We start from the raw sequence: 21,142 nt of genomic DNA on the forward strand, positions 1-21,142 counted from the left end.
CTTGATCACTTTCTTTCTTAGTTAAGCCATCCTCAAGTCTAATCATTAGTTTACTGTTATCCAACAAGAGGAAAATTTCCATTGCACTTTACTAATAAATGTATCTGCTGCCTAACCATTGGTGTCAACCATTGTTATCTGTGTTTTACATAGCTTAATTTACTTAATCCTAATGACATGTACTACTACCTTGACCATTTTACAGATGGAGAAACTGCAGCACAGAGCAATTAAGTAACTTGTGTAAGGTTAAATAGCCAGCAAGTAGTAAACTTGGGCTATAACCTCAGGCAGTCAAAATCCAGAACCTGTGCTTTCAGCCACTACACTACATTCCCATTGGTAAAACTCACAATTTTCTACCTGATCTTTTAAGTTATTATTGTTTCAGTTGCTTTTACAGTTTGATAAACACTAATATCTTCTCCAGAAAAAAAAAACTCCAATTTCTTCAACAGTTTCTCATATTACATGATTCCAAATTGCTTCATGACCCAGGTTACCTCTGGAAATACAGATGTGCCTATTCATCCTTTTAAAGTGTCAGAACCAAGCATTAGTCCATGTATGGGCTCCAGTATAAATGCAAAGAGATAATTAGTTCCTACTTTCTGTATATTATAATTTTGCTAATGTAGTATCAAAACTCAGCTTATTTGGTAGCCACATCATACTATTCACTCATATTTTTATCAAAAATATTTTTCACATGATTCAAAGCTCCTTTGAGCTGCAATGCATACTTCCCAAAACACCTATAGGAACCAAACAAAAAGACAGTTTCAGTGCAGTGCGGCTATCAGACACTGAAAGTTGGCTTCGCTTAACCTCAAGAGACGTATGCATATTCAGACCTAAAATTCTTCAAAACACTACACTTGTGAGGTATTTTATTATAAAGCTAAAATATTTTATCAAAAAAAATTAAAATAACAAAATAAATCAAGAAATATTGTGTGCTACAGAACCCACTTGAAGGCCTGACTATAGTATATGTAAGAAAAATAATGAAAGCCCTTGGTAACAGAAGGCCTTCCACTACACATGTAAGATGGGAGAGAAAAGAGAGTGCATATATGAGGAAAAAAGAGAATGAAAGAGTTTGGTTTTGCTGAATCTTTTTCTCCCTCTTCTGCTTTAAAAATTCTCACAAGTTCTAAGCTTCTTGGTTGCTTGTTTTCCAGTACTTCTCCCTGCTTTACTCTCTGGACTTAATCATTAGCATTGTTTTCTCCACCTGTGATCTTGGAGCCCTTCAGTAAGGTGTCAGTTCAAGGATCTGGTATTAAGCTTCTTTAACATTTTGGGCTTCGTGAAAAGTTTCACCATTAGCCTGAGTTTGCCCTGACAACATGAGAAACAGCAACTAATGTACTGTTATTAGCTCTCACTTTTCTCCCCGTGTGATATTGGGTAGATTTCTTTTTTTTTTTAATTTTATTATTATTATACTTTAAGTTTTAGGGTACATGTACACAACGTGCAGGTTTGTTACATACATGTGCCATGTTGGTGTGCTGCACCTATTAACTCGTCATTTAGCATTAGGTATATCTCCTAATGCTATCCCTCCCCCCACCCCACAACAGGCCCCGGTGTGTGACGTTCCCCTTCCTGTGTCCATGTGTTCTCATTGTTCAATTCCCACCTATGAGTGAGAACATGCGGTGTTTGGTTTTTTGTCCTTGCCATAGTTTGCTGAGAATGATGGTTTCCAGCTTCATCCATGTTCCTACAAAGGACATGAACTCATCATTTTTATGGCTGCATAGTATTCCATGGTGTATATGTGCCACATTTTCTTAATCCAGTCTATCATTGTTGAACACTTGGATTGGTTCCAAGTCTTTGCTATTGTGAATAGTGCCACAATAAACATACGTGTGCATGTGTCTTTATAGCAGCATGAATTATAATCCTTTGGGTATATACCCAGTAATGGGATGGCTGAGTCAAATGGTATTTCTAGTTCTAGATCCCTGAGGAATTGCCACACTGATATTGGGTAGATTTCTAAAAATCTAAATGATCGTGTTTTGCATTTATCCTAATAAGCTTAATTCCACGCATACTAAGATCTTTTGGGAATCCTATTGTGTCGTCAATATTAGTGTATTAGTCCATTCTCACATTGCTAAAAAAAAAAAAAGAAAAAGTACTTGAGTGTGTTAGTCCATTCTCACACTGCTATCAAGAACTACCTGAGAATGGGTAATTTATGAAGAAAAGAGGTTTAATTGACTCTCAGTTCTGCAGGCTTAACAGGAATCATGACTGGGAGGCCCCAGAGAACTTAACAATCATGACAAAAGATGAAGGGGAAGCAAGCATGTCTTACCATGGTAGAACAGGAGAGAAAGCGAGATAAGGGGAAAGTGCCACACAATTTTAAAGCATTAGATCTCATGAGAATCACTATCATAAGAACAGAAAGGGAGATATCCACCTCCATGATCCAATTGCCTTCCACAAGCTCCCTCCCCTGGCATGTGGAGATTACAATTAGATAGGAGATTTGGGTGGAGACACAGAGGCAAACCCTATCACTGCAACTGAGTAATTTATAAAGAAAAGCGGTTTAATTGGCTCACAGTTTTGCAGGCTGTACAGGAAGTATAGTTGCTTCTAGGGAGACCTGAAGAAACTTTCAATCATGGCAGAAGGCAAAGAGGAAGCAGGCACACCTTTTATGGCCACAGCAGGAGGAAGAGAGAGCAGGGAGGTGCCATACAGTTCTAAACAACAAGATCTCATGAGAACTCTATCATGAGAACAGCACCAAAGGGATGATGCTAAGCCATTCATGAAGGACCCACTCCCATGAGCCCATCACCACCCGGTAGACCCCACCTCCAACACTGAGGATTACAACTGAACATGAAATTTGAGTGGGGACACACATCCAAACCATATCATTTAGCAACCAGATTTTAGGTCACTCACAAATTTGATAATATGCCATTGATGTATTTAGACAAATTGTGAAAATGTTAACAAACAATAGGAATGTGGTTCTGATATAAGATCAGTAGAGACTTTTTTAGGAATAGACAATGACATATTAATCACTACTCTGAAAACGGTCATTCCATTGTTTATGGACCATACTAAGTGTACAATTATCTAGTTTAGCTTTTTCTATCTTACTGCCATAGTCATAATTCAGGTGTATAGTTTCAATAGCATTCTTTGGTTGTATCCATTATGCACTCTTTAGTGGCATCATAGCATAAAGATTAAGACCGTGGGTTCCGAAATGTGGCTACCTATGCTTAAAACATAGTCTCCAATTTTTAGTTGTGTTGTCTTCAGCTAGTTACTAAATAGTTCCTCATGTATAAAATGGGGAGAAATAATACTTAAGATTAAATGAGAAAATGCATGTAAAGCACTTAACCTAGAGCCTAACATCAAATAAATGCTTAAACATTAGCTCTTCTTAACAGTAGCAGTTAACCTACTCCAAAGAAAATGAGGTTAGCCTGGTACAGCTTAATCTTAAGGAGCACATGCTGGGTCCTGGTGAATAAATACCACTTCCCTTTGTAAGAATTTACATGCTCTTTTTATATTGTTTGAAAAACCATCCATTTTAATAATCCAGTGTATAATTTTGCACAGGTATTAATGTCAGGCTCACTGATCTATACTTACAGAATTTACCTTTTTCCTTTATTAAAAATTTGCACTGCAGTTGTTTCTCTCCACTCTGGCAACACCTCTCCCTCTCACCAGCATTCTTCACTGGTAACAGTTTACTGGTGCAAAAGTCTCATTCCCTGGTTCACTCCAGCCCCGGAGTGCAGTTTATTTCAGCCAGGGCACTTGATGTTCTCTATCTTCCCATATCTTTGACATCAGTTCCCCCTTTAAACCTGTTTGTTCTAGGCTCTCGAGTCAGTCTGAAGATCATTGTCTTTGACGCAGAAGACAGACCGAAGAGGAACGAAGTAGTCCTGCTTTGTTGTTAGCATCTGTTATCCCCATCTGTCTCAAGCACAGGGCCTACCACTGTGCTTCTTCTTGCTGTTCGTTCTTCTTGCTCATTAGTATCACTTTTTTAAATCCCCCTCTTTTTGCCATATTATATTACACAAACTTTAACTCCATGACAGTTTATGCCTTAAATGATTCCTAAAGACCCATGCAAGTATTTTAAATTCACCATTGGCTATCTATTCCTGATTCTGCTATTTGTTTGTCTTTTTGAAATGTGAGCTCAGACATTTTCAGTCTAAAATGACATTTGAAGTTGCTTCTCCAAATTTCTTCCTAAAATATCTTTTAAGACCCAAATTAAAAACAAAAACATATGCACAATATGTGACCCTGGAGAAGTTTAAGGTATGACTGTTTCAAAATAACCTGCCAGCCATGTCTCAGTTTTAAATGAATTCAGAAGGTCAGTTGTTCAGTAAATGTGAGGTGAGTATGTGATGTGGACTAAGGTTATAGCTGTGGAGATGGTAGTAACTGGGCAAATTCAGGACATAATGAAATTTGAACCAACAGCACTTACTGGTGGATTGGATATAGGTTTTGAGGGAAAGAAGATTCAAGGATCCCCAAACCTGTAATTTATTTTGTGCAAATAGATAGATGATCTCCCTTTAGTGCGAGGCAGAAGACTGCTCTTCACTAAAAATTTGCACTGTAGTTGCTTCCAAAGAGCAGCAAATTGGGAAAGGGTATGAATACATCGCTTTGGCCATGTTCTTTTTTTTTGTTTCTGTTTTTCTTTTTGTTTTTGAGACTGGGTCTCACTCTGACACACAGGCTGGAATACAGTGGCACGATCATGGCAGCCTCAACTTCCCAGGCTCAAGTGATCTTCCCACCTCAGCCTCCTAAGTAGCTGGGATCACAGGTGTGTGCCACCATGCCGGATTAATTTTTAGTTTTTTGTAGAGATTAGATCTCCCTATGTTGGTCTCAAACTCCTGACCTAAAGTGATCCTCCCACCTTGGTCTTCCAAAGTGCTGGGATTATAGGCGTGAACCACTGTGTCCAGCCACCATGTTTAAGTTTCAGTTTTCTATTATACACCTATATTGAAATATCAAGTAGCATGTAAGACCTTGGTGCTCAAAAAAGGCTAGGCTGGAGATATAAATGTAAGCTATCTTCTAACAATGCTATTTAAGGCCCTGGATTAGCTGAAACTACTCACATAAGATCATAGAGGTGAGAAGAGAGCAAGGGTCAGGGCCTTGGGTCACCAAAACACTTAGAAGTCTAAGAGAGGAGGTGAAGAAGTTTGAGGTGAAGCAGCCAGAGATAAGACAAAAGCCAGAAAACATGATATCCTGGAAACCAAGTGAAGGATATGTGTCAAGAAGGAAGGAATAATGCAAGATGCCAAATATTAAGAGTTCAAGTAAGATGATCATTAGCATTAGCAAAATAAGATCACTGGTGAGATAGGGTCCATTTTATGGTTAGGAGAAATGACTGATTAGAATGATTTTGAGAAGAAAATGAGAGGTGAAAAAGTAGAGACAGTGAGGATAGAAAATGTCCCATTTTTCTGTGAAGGCAAGCAGATAAATGAGCAGCAGCTGGAACATGAAGTCAAAAGAAGGTTTTTGTTTGTCTTTTTTTGTTGTTGTTTGTTTTGATGGGTAATCTCAAAGCATGCTTGAGTTTGTATAGGAAGGATCCAGCAGAGAGAGAGAGAGAGAAAAAAAAAAATGTAATAAAGAAATAAAAGACAGAAGCAAAAAGTTGTTAATAAGTGGCGATGTTGGGCTAAGATAGAAGGGAGTAGCCACCTTTCTATTATAATTAGAAGGGAGGCCAACATGTGTGCGCAGATACAAGCGGGCTGATGGAATATCTGGTTGGAAAATGAGGTAGTTCTTATTGGAGTGGAACTATTTTTTGTATAAAACACGAAAGAAGTCATTAACTTAGAGCAAGGGGGAATGGGATGTTGAAGATTTGAAATCATCCAGTTAGAAAAATGGAAAAGTAAATTTACTAGAGAATTGGGGTAGGTTTGTTTGGAAGTGTTAATTGACCATTTGAGGTGTATGATCATGGACTTTGAAATGACTCTGGTTAGTACTGTTGTGATATTCTCCAGTAATATCAAGATGTAAACAAATATGGAGTAATTACTTGTTTAAAGAGGTTAGAGGTTTTTTCTGGCTATGTACAAAATAAGAGACATGGGAAAGTAATCAATGAGAATTGTAAGAAAATATACTGCTGGGCAACGGAACCTAAGCCTAGTAACAGAAGTAAAGTAACTAAGGGGAGTCAATGTTTTTTGTTTGTTTGTTTTACCTTCTATTTGCTTGGAGTTTATTTTGCTCATAGTTTTAGAATTTCCTGAGGTGGGAACTTCTATAATTGGTTTGGGAACTTGTCTTTTTTCTACTGTATCCATCTAGTACTATAAACTTCCCTCTTGGCACTGCTTTAGCAGCACTCCACATATTTTAATATGGTCTGCTTTACTTTTCATTCAGCTTTATGTATTTTATAATTTATTTCAGGACTTACTCTTTGATATATTATTTAGAAGTGTGTTGTTTAATTTTCAAGTGTTTGGAAATTTTCCTCTTGTCTTTCTGTTATTTATTTTTAGTTTGATTCCACTATGGTCAGAGAACACGCTTTATATGATTTCAAATGATTTTAAATTATTGAAGTTTGTTTTATGGCCCAGGAAATGGTCTATTTTGGTAAATGTTCCATAGGCACTTGAAAAAAATGTCCATTCTGCCCTTGCTGGGTAGAGTGTTCTATAGATGTCAATTTTTTGTTGGTTTATTACATTGTTCAAGTCTTCTATTTCCCTGCTGATTTTCTATTAGTTTTATGCTTGCCAAGATGGGTATTAGAGACCTAACTGTAACTGTGAATTTGTCTTTCTCTTTGAGCTCTTTTGATTTCTATTTCATGTATTTTTGAGATTCTGCTGTTTGGTATATGCACATTAGGATGGTTATGACTTCCTGGAGAATTGATTCTTTTACCATTATGTAATGTGTCTCTTTGCCTCTAATAATATTCTTTGCTATAATGTCTGCTTTATCTGATATTAATATAGGTACTCCTGCTTTTTAAAAATTAATATCTGCATGGTATATTTTTTCAGCCTTTTATTTTCAACCTACGTTGTTGAATTTTGAGTGAGTTTATTATAAACAGAAAATAACTGGGTTATATTTTTTATTTATTTTTAATTGGCATATTTAGACCATCCGCATTTAAGGTAATTTGCCATTTTATTATTTGTTTTCTATTTGTTTCTTGTGGTTCTTATTCCTCTGGTTTTCTTTTATGACTTCCTACAGATTACTTAAACATTTTTTGGTACTCTATCTTGATTTATTTATAGTGCTTTTAAGTGTTATCTCTTTGTATAGTTCTCATAGCAATTGATCTGGGTATTAAAAATATATATGTGACTTATTACAGTCTACTGGTGTCAACATTTCATTATTACTTTGAGTCAAGTGTAGAAACCTTTCTTCTGTTTAGTTCCCTTTACCCTCCCCACTTCAGAACAGCATTATCTTGGGTATATGACGGTGTTATTTGTTTCAATCACTGAATATGATTTACAAAATTCATGAGGATAGTCTAGTGTATGTACCCACATTTGTTTGTTTGTTTGTTTGTTTGTTTTGAGATGGTGACTCACTTTGTTACCTGGGTTGGAGTGCAGTGGTGTGAACATAGCTCACTGATGCTTCAAACATCTGGGCTCAAGCGATGCTCTTGCCTCAGCCTCTCAAGTAGCTGGGATTACAGGTGTGAGCTTGTACTCATATTTCTGTTCATTACAATGCTTTTTCTTTTTCCTTATGCTCAAAATTGATTATTTTATCATTTTCTTTCTGTTTGAAGAAAATCTTTAGCTATTCTTGAAGAGCAGGTGTGCTAGCCACAAATTCTTTCCATTTTCTTTTATCTGAGAATGTTTTTATTTTCACTTCATTCCTGAAGGGTAGTTTTGCTGAATATAAAATTTAATATTGACAACTATTTTGTTTCAGCACTTGAAAAATGTGTCAAGCCTTCTGGCCAGCATGGTTGCAGATAAGAAATAAACTGTCATTCAAATTGGTACTCCCCAGTTGGTAAAATACTGTTGTTCTCTGGTTTCTTTTGAGATTTTTTGGTGTGTTTCTCAGAAATTTAATATACCTTGGCATTGATTTCTTTCAGTTTGTCCTATTTTTCGTTTCTCAGTGTATTAGTCTGTCCTTGCATTGCTATAAAAGAACACCTGAGACTGGGTAATTTATAAAGAAAAGAGGTTTAATTGGCTCAAGGTTCTGCAGGCTTTACAGGAAGCATGGTGCTGGCATTGGCTTGGCTTCTGGTGAAACCTCAGGGAGCTTTCAATCATGGCAGAAGGCAAAGGGGGAATAAGCACTTCACATGATGAGAGCAGGAACAAGCAAGAGAGATGGGGAGGGTGCTACACACTTTTTCTGAGCTTTCCAAACTCTTCCAACCTCTGTTTGTTGCCCAGTTCCAAAGCTTCTTCCACATTTTCAGAAATCATTATAGCGATGACCCAGTCCTGGTACCAATTTTCTCTATTAGGCCACTCTTGCATTACTATAGTGGAATACCTAAGACTGAGTAATTTATAAAGAAAAGAGGTTTAATTGGCTCAAGGTTCTGCAGACTTTACAGGAAACATGGTGCTAGCATCTGCTCAGCTTCTGGTCAAACCTCATGGAGCTTTCAATGAATGCAGAAGGCAAGGGGGGCAACAGGCACGTCACATGATGAAAGGAGGAGCAAGTGAGAGAGACTGTGGGGAGAGGTGCTACACACTTTTTAACAACCAGATCTTGCGAGAACTCACTCACTATTGTGAAGACAGCATCAAGTCATGAGGGATCCACCCCCCATGATCCAAACACCACCCACCAGGCCCCACCTCCAGCATTGGGGATTACAATTCAACATGAGATTTGGGTGGGAACAAATATCAAACTACATCACTCAGGTTCTTAAATATATAGGAGTTTTATTTTTATTTTTATTTTGTTTTTATTTATTTTTATCAAATTTGGGAGACAAATCACTATTTCTTTTCTTACTTTTGTTTTTTACTCTGTCACCCAGGCTGGAATACAGTGGCACAGTCTCCAGTCACTGCAGCCTTGACCTTCGAGGATCAAGCAATCCTCCTGCCTCAGCCTCCCAAGTAGCTGGGACTGCAGGCATGCACCACCATGGCTGGCTAATTTTTATACTTTTTTTGTAGAGATGGGGTTTCACCATGTTGCCCAGGCTGGTCTCAAACTCCTGGGTAAAAGTGATCCACCTGCCTTGGCCTCCCAAAGTGCTGGGATTACAGATGTTAGCCACTGTGCCCAGCCAAACCACTCTTTCTTAAAATACTCTTTTAGTCCACTCTTTTTTCTGTTAACCCAATAATATAATAAATACCCCCAATAACCCAATATTGGGTTTTATGTTATTCTTCCAAATTTCCCTGAGCTTATGTTTAGTTTTTATTTTGGGGGGGGTCTATTTTCTCTATGTTGTTCATATTGGGTAGATAATATTAATCTGTCCTTAAGTTTATTGATTGTATCTCTGTCACCTCCATCTCTCCATCCTACTATTGAGACTTTCAGCAAGTTTTTACTTCTATATTTTCTAAGTCATTCTCTTTTTATACCTTCTGTTTCTTTTCTGTGACTTTATATTGTTACATTTGTTTCAACAGAATTTGTTATTGCTTTTTGAAACATTGTTAGGATGGCAGCTTAAAATCTTTGTGGGTTAATTCCAATGTCTGAATCATCTTGAATGGTGTTAGTATATTGTCTTTTTTCATTCTAGCTGTGATTTTCCTGGTTCTTAGTATTGGATGATTTTTTTTTTGAATTGTAGCCTAAAATTTTAGCTATTATTTTGGGAGACTCTGGATCTTATTTAAACACTTTATTTTAGCAGCCAGTCACCTAGTTTAGGTTTAGCACGCAGATCCTTGCCTACTTTTGTAGGTTGTGGTTCCAATTACAATTTAATTTTCAAGGCTCTCATTGTACTATTTTCATCTGCTTGATTTATCTCATGCCAGTGATGGTGCTACATGAAGGGGCAGAAAAAGTTTCCCTGGATCAGATTGTCTGGTGCCTCTACATAGAAGAAAGAAGTATCTGGCCCACAGAGGAGAAGCTTCCTGGGTCAGGCAGCTTGCTGTGGCAGGATTCTCTTTCCTGGCACCAACCAGAAAACTTAGTTTTCTAAGTAAATGGCATAAACCTCAAATAAAGTGTTTTACACAAGAGTCTGACTTGAGTTACTCAAGCCAGAAACCTAGGAATGATGTATGATTGTTCCCTCTGTCAACCAGAAGTGAATTTACCAAGAATTATTGTAGCTTTGGTTTTAGTACCTATCACTTGCAGGACCCTGGAACCTGAATGAATTCACATAGTCACATGTTTTTGTAAAATTTGCAAAAGTAGCATATTTTAAGTGTAATTAGTTAAGACTATGCCTCTTTTTTTCTATGATTTACTCTCCATTACATTCTCCTCTGGTCATTGCCCCAGGCACTTTCAAGATCTAGCTGAGGCAGTTGTGCCAGGGATAATGTTAGTTCAGGTTTATTGGGATAAACTTATGTTGTCCACAGACACTCCTGTATGAAATTATTGCTATTGATTCTTCTATAGAGTAGCTTCTGGGAAAGTTCCTAGCCACCCACTATGCTGACTCATCTAGATTTGTGACACAGAGTTTCAGGGCCTTTGGTTGTCTTGCAATATGAGCATGACCAATCTTACTCAGTATGATAGAGAGAGGAAAAATAAAACTTGAAATTTAAAGAGCCAGAAGTTAGTCTGTAGAGAAGTCTTCCAATCATCAGACATATAATATGTAGCATTTATTTAGCTAAATAGCAGAGCATTCATTTAGCTCAATATTGGAGCATTAGAAACATAATGGTACCTAGGCAAAATAAAAGTTCTCTTGCCAAAAATATACTCAATCATGTAACATATATATTATTATAAATAATCCATGCTTTCTTAGATTTAAATTATATGGAATAGAATTGATCAAAATTTTGAGATGGAGACCACAAGCTTAAAGCTATACTACAAATAGTATATCTATTTGCGATGTCACGTGTTTTGTTTCCCAATTCTCAATAATAAAAAAATAAATTTTGATCAACCATGCTAAAACAAAGACTGAATTATCTTTCTATTCTTTATTTAGAAGATAATCTTATAAAATCATTGTCATATAAAAGGCGATATCAAAGAGTTTACTGCCAAAATATTTAAAGCAGTTGATTGATTAAAAATAGTATGTCATTTTTTAAAATGTGGTAATGTTTATAGTATTTGGCAGCTCTTTAAAATTTGTCATTTGTTGTGGTTTGTTTTCTCATTCTAAAGAAATACTTTTGTATCTAATTTGATGTGTGTAATTTTGTATTTTTTCCTTAAAAATTATCTCACAAAACCTGGATCCAATCCTACTTTCTTCCCACTTTTAAACCCACATCCAATCTATCTGAAAATCCTGTTAATTGTCACCCTAAAATATATATCAAGTCTTTCTACCTCTCTTCATTTCTATTGCCACCGTTACAGTAACTAATCTTACCTCTTACCTGAACAATGGCAGTAGAACAAAAATGTCTTAACTTAGTATAACTGAAACTACTGCTTTTTATATGTGTTTTCAATACTTTACTGTCTCACTTTAAAAGATTAAAGACTTTTTTAGGCCCGGCGTGGTGGCTCACGCCTGTAATCCCAGCACTTTGGGAGGCCGAGGAGGGTGGATCACGAGGTCAGGAGATGGAGACCATCCTGGCTAACACGGTGAAACCCCGTCTCTACTAAAAAATACAAAAAATTAGCCAGGCATGGTGGTGGGCTCCTGTAGTCCCAGCTACTCAGGAGGCTAAGGCAGGAGAATGGCGTGAACCCGGGAGCTGGAGCTTGCAGTGAGCTGAGATTGCGCCACTGCACTCCAGCCTGGGTGACAGAGCAAGACTCTGTCTCAAAAAAAGAAAAAAAAAGACTTTAAAATCCTCTTATTTTTTTTTTCTGATATGTTTGTCTTATAATTTTTTACATTATATTTTTTGCCAACATAGTATCCTTTTGTTTCTTCAGATAAATAACCAGTTAAGCTAACATCTTGTAAGAGAAAAAAAACTATTTTCTGCTAAATTAAAGTGGCAGCTTTATTACTTACTAAATGCATTTTAGCTTTTATTGTATACAAATTATCTATTTGTCCATTTTCGTGCTAGTACAAAGTGTTTTGATCACAGTAGATTCCTGGTGATTTTAATATCTGACAAAGTAAGTCCACCCTTAATTTTTTTTAAATGGAATGTTACTGCACATTCTTTTTCCATATGAATTTTAAAATTATTTACCAGTTGGAAAAAAAACCATGTTGGGATTCTGATTGGAACTGCAATAAACTTATGTATTAATATGGGAAAAATTATCCTTCCACTTTTCTAGTCTTATTTTACACCTTTCAATAAAATGTCATTTTCATCATTTAGGTCCAACTTCTGTATTCTTAGATTTATTTTAAGTGATTTATCTTTTTTATTCTAATTATAAATGGGATATTTCCCCATTTCAATTTCTAATTGCATAATATTAATAGAGAGGGAAGCTATTAATTTTGTATTTGGGCAGCCACATTTCCCAATTATCTTATTAATTTGAATGGATTTTTAGCAGAACATCTTGAATTTCCTAAGTACATAATCATACCAACTACAAATAAAGATAGTACTGTATTTTCATTTCTCATATTTAAACTGCTCCTTTAATTTTCTAGCTTTATCAATCTCCAAAATGTGTTGAAAAATAGTGATAATAGCAGAAATCCATCTCTTGTTACTGATAAAATTTAAAGCAGCTGCTGAATATAATATAGTTGTTGGGTTTAGGTAGAGGACTTTTTAAAATCTTGTTTAGGCAATGATATGAACTGAATTGTGTCCTCCCAAACTGCATTATGTTGAGGCTCTAATGCCTATGTGATTGAAGAAAGATTTTTTAAGGAAATGATTAAGGTTAAATGAGGTCATAAGAATGGAGCCTTGTCTGATAGAGCTGGTATCCTTATAAGAAGAGGAAGAGATACCAGAAGAGGAACTGTTGTAAGAAGAGGAAAAAATACCAGCTTTCTCTGTCTCCTGTATGTGAGGACATAGTAAGAAGGTGGCCATCTGCCTGCCAGAAAGAGCACCCTCACCAGAATGTGACCATGCTAGCCTCCTGATCTCAGACATCCAACTTCCAGGATTATGAGAAAATAAACATCTGTGGTTTAAGCCACCAAATCTATGGTATTTTTTATGGCAGCTTGAGCTGATTGATACAGGCAGTTTCCTTTTCCGGGCTGCCCCAGCTGAGAATTTACTGGTAAATGCAGTAATATAAAAACATAAATTATGACACAGTTATGACATTGTTTTCTAGCCTAGCAGTTCTTAACTGAGGTGATTTTGTCCCTCAGGGACAGTTAGCAATGTCTAGAGACATTTTTGGTTGTCACAACTGAATGGCAGTGGTCGGGGGAGCCTATTGAGAGTGGTGAAGGTGTGTGTATCTAGTGGATAAAGGCCAGGGATGCTGCTAAATATCCTACAATGGATAAACACTCCTCACAACAAAGTATCAGGCCCAAAATGTCAATAGTGCCCAGACTGAGAAACTCTGGCAAGTCAAGCCCCTGAAAACCCCCTTCTGCTAGAGGAAGGAAAAGGGAAGAGGCTGTTCCTAAACTACCTGGGAAATGCCCCCAGCCCCTGGGCTAAGGAGCTGTGCATGGCCAAGCCAGGAAGAGTAAAGCACTGGCTCTCAGAGCATCAGCTTTGGGTGAGTATAGCCAGCTCTGCTGGGTCTTGAAGTAAAACTCAAGAGTAGATTTTGGCATTGGACTGCATTCAAATTGTACACGCCAGGTACAACACAGCCTGGACAGTTAGAGAACCCAATTTTTTGTAGCAGCAGGTCAACTTGTTCACATTACCTCCTTGTATGGCTTTCAAGATCCACCAGGGAGTTTTCTTTTATTCCTAATTTACTTAGGTTTTTTTTTTTTTGAATGGCTAGTGAATTTTATCAAATACATCTATAGCAATCATTAACAAAATTATATTTTTTCCCTATAATGTTTGGTACTTTGGATTATCTTGATAGATACCTTCCTTTCAAAAAGCATAAAGATTATTTTTGTTATCTTTGACAGTTTTTAAAATTAAGGCTATTCTAACTTTATTCAGGTTTTCATGTTTCTCTACAGACTAGAATTGGTACACTAAAAATAATTATATATTCACTAATGGTTATAAAGAATTCATCTCTAACACCATCTGTGCCTGGTGCTTTTTGAAAAATGATCAATCTTTAACCTTTGTGATTTGTTCTACAATTATCTTCTTGAATCTATTTTGGTCATTTCTGTTTTTTAATAGCTTTTTGATTGGTCATGCCTCTTCTGATGTATAATCTAGTGGTGGTCAGAGAAATCTTTTTAAAACTCAAGTTAAATCATGCCACTGCTCTGCTTAAAACTGAATAAATGAAATTTGACCTGTTTGCTATTTTTACAAAGCCCCTAATGTTGTGTCTTGCCCATTACACACTTGCTTGTACCACCCCTTCCTTTACCATTTCATTGTAGACACACAGATATACTGCCCATTCCTCAAATATAGGACCCTCTTTCCCCAGGGTCCTTTCTATTTGCTTTCCCTTTTGCCTGGAAAATTCTCCACCACCACCCCACACCACATTTCACATTGGTTGCTCATTTTCTTGCTTCAGAACTCAGTTTTTAAATTTGCTACCTCAGAGGCATTCTCTGCCCATTATCTAAATAGGTTTCTCCCCACCCCAACACCCATCCTGTTACCTAAACTAGGCAAAGATGTTCTCTCTTCTGGCAGTCACAAAGGTGGAGTGTAGTTGTTAGCAACCACTGAAGTATGGCTTTTCCTCAAGGGGAAACTCAGAAAGATACTGGATTGTTCACTAAGAAAATTATCCACCCCCTTCACCTTACTTTGGTAAAAGCACCTAGTTTTAGAGCCCAGTGGTTATAACAGAACTCTATATTAATTTTCTAAATATAATTTATGTCACTAAGAACTTCTCAATTCCTTTTGATTCTCTAAAGAGAAACATTTATATGCAACTGCATACAAATGCCAGGAATGTTTTAGAATTGTAGCCAAATAGAAATTAGCATGGATACAAGAACACTAATGTTAAGGAAAGGAGGAAGGGAGAAATTATATTTTTCATCAAGGTATCAACTATTTTTTTTTAAATTTAGTCTCTCCAAATGGCTTGCTGAGAAATACTATTTGGCAAGATATTTTTCAATCTGGCTTATGTTGCCTTTGTAATTTTACTACGCCCAGCATTTTAACATTTTTGAACATATTCCCAAAGATCTTTAATGATAGATGTATCTTTTAAAAACTCAGTCAATAAAGTACACATGTAGCAACAATGGACCACTAAAGGAATGCTGAAAATTGGATTAAGAAAATTCACAGAATGAACAATGAAGAAATAAACCTAGGCATCATTACTAAGTGGGTAACGACAATCCCTTTGAAAAGATTTTACCAATTTTAATATGAAAGCATTTTTAAATGCAGCAAATGTGTATGTCTCTCTTCCCATCATTTAATATTTTCAAAAACAGAACCCATCCTGAGTGTCAGTTATAAAAGACAAGTCAAGACCGAATAAGTAAGTGAATACAAGGTAGGCCAGTTCAGGAGTGATGTTTATGGACATGCATTATTATTATGGATAGCATTTGTTAGCATCTACCAACTAAACATTAATGATTTAAGGTTTCTGGTTGTGAGTGGTCAAGACTTTGACTCTAGATTCCTTTTACTGTCACCTCAGATCTGGTAATACTTTTGCTTTTAAAATAATGAAATTAGCTTCTCAGTGAACTTCAAAAAAGGAAGAGCTATTCTGCAGCAGATGCTCTCCTGCTAACTCAGAATCATTCATGGGAATTGTCAATTTGTTCTTCCAAAAATATCAAGTCAGATGAGAAGAAAGCAAATGTTTTTGCTATCAAGATATAGACATTTGGTCAGAGCAATAAAATAGGCTCAAATGCCAAAAAATAATAAAGAAAATGTGGAATGAGTAACTTCCAAAGTTATGGAAATAATTTGACTGTGTCTTACTACATGATAAAAATTGACAGGATTCCTAAGTACCCACAGATGGAGGTACTATACTAACAACTCGTTAGAGCACAGTCATGATTAGAGTCCTTATTATAATCATGGTGTAGCCAGGAATTTTGTCTGTTTCAAAACAATTATATACGTATGTAAAATGTGTATACATGTGCAGCTAATTTTCTGATGATGATGATTAGTTTGCTTTAAGCCAATGCAGAGTCTCTTATAGCAAATGTTACATATCTAAAGAAGGGCTGAATAGGGCTCTAGGTGTAATCCATGAATAAAACTGCTTCTAATTTGTTCATAGTCAACGTGCCTACAGGTAAAGGGATAAAACCCACATTTTAAGTTCAATTAACATAATATATCAAATAGAGATTCACAATTTTATTCTACCACAAATATCAATCCTCATTTTCTTTGGCTAAAAATGTGAATTAGTAAAATTTCAGAATGTATGAATAAAAACCACACAAAATACAGACTTAATTTTTCTTTAGATGCAACTTAATCAGCTAGAAAAGCATTATGATAAAATGGCTTAGATAGGATTGAAGAAGCTAGAAAGAAAAAATAAAAAAGTAATATTTCTGTAGTCTAATGCAGTGTGGTAAAATGGTGTGGACTTTTTGATCTGGTAGACTGGGGTTTGAATCATGCTTCCTTACCTGTGTGACACTGAGTAAATTTCTTAATCAATCTAAGATTCAATTCCCTACTTTGTAAAAGTAGAATAATGAAACCTCATAGGGATGTGGTGAGAGTTAAATGAAGTAATGAATACAGAATGCTAGTGCAGTGTGGGAACATAGCAGACATTCAGGAAATGACATGTATTATTGAGTGACTTCTGCATGCCAGGTTTTTATGTTATCTCATTTTAAACCTTAGAAATTTGGTTCCCTTACTTTGCTGTATATTGGAATCACCTAAAGAGACAAAAGTCATTCATGTCTAGTTCTTATGCCCAGACTCTGAATTGTGACCTGAACTTTGGGGTTCTTAAATAGCTCTTCAGGTGATTCTAATATGCAGCAAAGTTTAGGAACCACTGCCTTACAGCAATGCAGTGAGTTATGTATTAGCATACCCATTCCAGAGTTAAGGACACTGGAGATGGATTTACTTAAGATCACAGGGTTAATGACAGAGATGGGGAGAATGGTCTTGATGTATCATTTGACAATAATAGTAGGTCACAAAATTTTTTTTAAGTTACAAAATAGCATGAAGAATTCAAAGCTAATTTTTATTTTCAAAGTTAATTATATGTATAAAAGACTTTAAATATGTGTACACAATATATTTATCAAATAAATACACATACACACACATATATATATGTTTTGGGGTAGAATTAATATTAAGTTTTGTTTTAGTTTCTGCACTGTGATGATGTTTCTAAATGTTCAGCAAAAAAATGTTACTTTTTTAATAACAGAAAAGAGCGTATGTGTTATCTCTTTTAAAAATCAGAAAGCTGGAGAATAAAAAGGTTTATAAGTTCAAGAATGAACATATTTTAAGGGACCTGGAGAACATTCAGTTGACAATATCCTAAAGGCAGAAGGATACATGATTCTGAAGCCTGGAATAGAAGTGTGGGCTGGATATGTAAGCTACTTTTTGGAAGCACCTGTTAGAGAGATTTAAAATTACTACAGGCCTTCCATCAATTGTAAGGTATCAAAGAGTTCTAAGACTTTCTTACTGATTTGGCATTAGGACTTGTATCCTTTTCTTTTAATTTCTTCTGCCAGCATCTTAGTGTAGTCCTGATTAGCTCATGACTAGAACATTTCCGGAGCCTTTTAATTAGTTTCCTTTGTTTCAGTCTATCTATATTTCAATCTATTCTGTATACCTCTTCAGTAATACTTATAAAGCTCCACTAAACCTTCTGCTTAAAAAACAATGGCTTCTCCTTATCTACTAAATCAAAGTTCAAATTTCTTAGGCAACCATTCAAGACTTTTCATGATCTGGCCCCTTCCTGTGGGTCTACCTTTTTCACCTGATCCTCCCGTCGAACATGATTATTTGCTCAAATACACCATTTATTTGTCTGCTTCAGTGCCTTTACACACATGCCTCTCCATGTGCTTTAAATATTCCCCTGTATCTGCACCTTTTCAAATTCTGACCATTCTCTGAAGCTCAGCCCAAATGCTAGGTTCTTCATAAAAGCCTCCCTTATGATGCTCACTGGAAGTCATCACAGCTCTAGGCAAATTTTTCACTCACGTGTGGCACTCACATGACATTTATTCCCTAGCTGGAATGTGGCTTACCATTTACAAGTCACTTAACTATAGAAACTCATTTAATTCTCACTAAAAAAAATTACCATATAGGTAGATAAATGCATTTTTTTAATTGAGAGAATGTGTGGTCTGAGATCATAGTTAGTAAATGGGATAGTCCAGATGTAACTCCATTCTTTTCAAGAAAGGAACAGAAATCCTAAGAAGGTGATCTTTTGTATTCTTTGAAATTGTGCTAAAATACACATAACATAAAATTTAACATCTTCACCATTTTAAGTATACAGTACAGTGGCATTAATACACTCAAATTGTTGTGTAACCATCACCACCATCCATTTTCAGAACTTTTTTCATCTTGTAAAATTGAAAGTCTGTACCAATTAAACAATAATTCCTTATTTCTACCTTCCTCTAGCTACTGACAACCACCATTCTACCTTCTGTTTCTATGAATTTGACTACTCTAGTTATCTCATACAAGTGGAATCACACAATATTTGTCCTTTCATGAATGGCTTATTTCACTTAGCATAGTATCTTCAAGGTTTATCCATGTTGTAGCATGTGTCAGAATTTCCTCCCTTTTTGATGCTGGGTAGAATTCTTATATATATATATATATATATATATATATATCACATTTTGTTTATCCATTCCTCTGTCAATGGACCCTTGGGTTGCTCTCACATTTTAGCTACTGTAAATAATGCTGTTATAAACATGGGTGTACAAATATCTGCTCAAGTTCTTGCTTTTAATTCTTTTGCATATATAGCCAGAAGTGGAATTGCTGGATCATAGGGTAATTCTATTTTTAATTTTTTGAAGAACTGCCGAACTGTTTCCACAGTGGCTAGGCTGCACCATTTTACATTCCCACTAGCAGTTGGCAATTTCTCCATCCTTGCCAACACATCTTCTGTGTTTTTTGTTTGTTTGCTTGTTTGACAGTAGCCAACCTAAGGGGTGTAAAGTGGATCTTTTGCATTTTAAGGATTTAAAACAGGAGTTACAAACTCAAATATTCATAGAGGCCAAGGAGGTAACTGTAAACAAGTGAGACAAGCCCCTTTTAAGATGATCTGTGGCACTGGACACTCAGTCTCAGGGTCTAGGAGGTAACAGGAATTGGCTGATACAATGGCCATTTGTAGAGCCCATGGAGTTATTACTCGGCTGTACCAGATTAGGGCTCTGGCAGATCTTCATGCAGATCTTTCATGCATTACATGACATCTTCTGATTTTTAAGGATTAAGTAATGGATTTGAATTTAGAGCCCACTGCAAGCCAATATTCTTTAGTCAACTAGATTTAGATGAAAGGATGTGAATATAGGACTGTGGGTATAAATAGAAGCCTTCCCACATTTGCAGTGAGAATCTCACTCCTGGGCAAGACAGCAGAAATTCTGTGGTGGAACAGGTGCTGAAACCTAGCACCTGGAATATGGCTGATATGGCAAATAAGAGCTGACGACTAAGAGCTCCAATCATTTGGGCTCCTGCTTAGCAGGATGTAGAGAGAGGCGTCATGCTGGGGATTTCCCCTTTCTCAAACACTGACGACCATAACTTCATCCAGCTTCTATGCTTTAGACACTACTACTGGTTAAGGGTGCTAGGACCATTCTGCTGCAACTGTCCCTCTGCACAAATTAGCACTAGGAGATATCACCAAGGCAAATTCTCTCTCAAGATACAGAGAAGCATATGGGACCACTAGAAATACATCAAGAAGAAGGTTGGGCTATGTGTGTTTATATGGGGCCCATGAGAATGTTCTCCAGTATTTGCTTTTGGGGATGAACTACATCCTGTTAGTTACATCCAGAACTGTGTAGAGCAGAGATAGGCAACCTTTTTCTGTAAAGGGACAGATGGTAAATATCTCAGGCTCTGTGTTTCACTTATAGTCTATGTCACATATTCTTTGTTTTATTTTGTTTTTTATAACCTTTAAAAATATAAAAACCTTTTTTAGTTCTTGAGCCATGTAAAAGCAGGCCATGGGCCAACTCATGGCCTATAGTTTGCCAGCCCGATACAGAGAAAAATCCCAGTAACATTGTGTATACCTTGCCTTTCCAATAGATTGTTAAGAGCCATTCAGGAAATTAATGACTTTTTGCATCCACTGTGGTTTCTAGCATGTTGCCTTATGAACACATGGGAACGACAAATACTGGTAAGTAAATGGATTCACAACTAAGAAGGGAGTTTTCAAATATTTTAAGCCAGGAGGTGATATCCTGGATCAGTTCTAGGATATAACCTTCTTACAGTTTTCTTTAAACAGAAACTCAGTGTCAACTACTCATCAGAGATAGAAGTACTCACCATTTGTGGCCTGACAGGATGAAGAGATATTAGAAAGGCAGATGGATGACTTTCTGGATGAGAGGCAAAAGGCAACAGGAGCTGTTTTCTTTTTTTCTGTGTAAAGAAGCCAGAGTAGTTTTGTAAAGAATAGGTGAGAAGAAATGGTAATAACACTTACATTTCATGGAAATAACGAAGATTATAAACATTAAAACCCTGTAATAACACCACAGATTTGAGATTTAATTTAATTTAATTTAATTTATTTATTTGAGACAAGATCTCACTTTGTCGCCCAGGTGGGAGTGCAGTGGCGTGATCTCAGCTCACTGCAACCTTTGCCTCCC

General features: G+C 36.3%; 1 long non-coding RNA gene across 1 annotated transcript in view; it reads right to left on the minus strand.

Annotated features, from left to right (window-relative positions):
- The window catches only part of LOC134737895 (uncharacterized), a 92,782-nt gene that overhangs the window by 55,594 nt on the left and 16,046 nt on the right, over positions 1-21,142 (minus strand). Inside the window, exon 2 of the long non-coding RNA XR_010123305.1 lies at positions 20,814-20,909. This is a non-coding gene — a long non-coding RNA (uncharacterized LOC134737895). The remainder of the gene's footprint in view (positions 1-20,813; positions 20,910-21,142) is intronic.

This window comes from Pongo pygmaeus, chromosome 13, assembly GCF_028885625.2.
Source record: "Pongo pygmaeus isolate AG05252 chromosome 13, NHGRI_mPonPyg2-v2.0_pri, whole genome shotgun sequence".
Taxonomy (NCBI): Eukaryota; Metazoa; Chordata; class Mammalia; order Primates; family Hominidae; genus Pongo; species Pongo pygmaeus.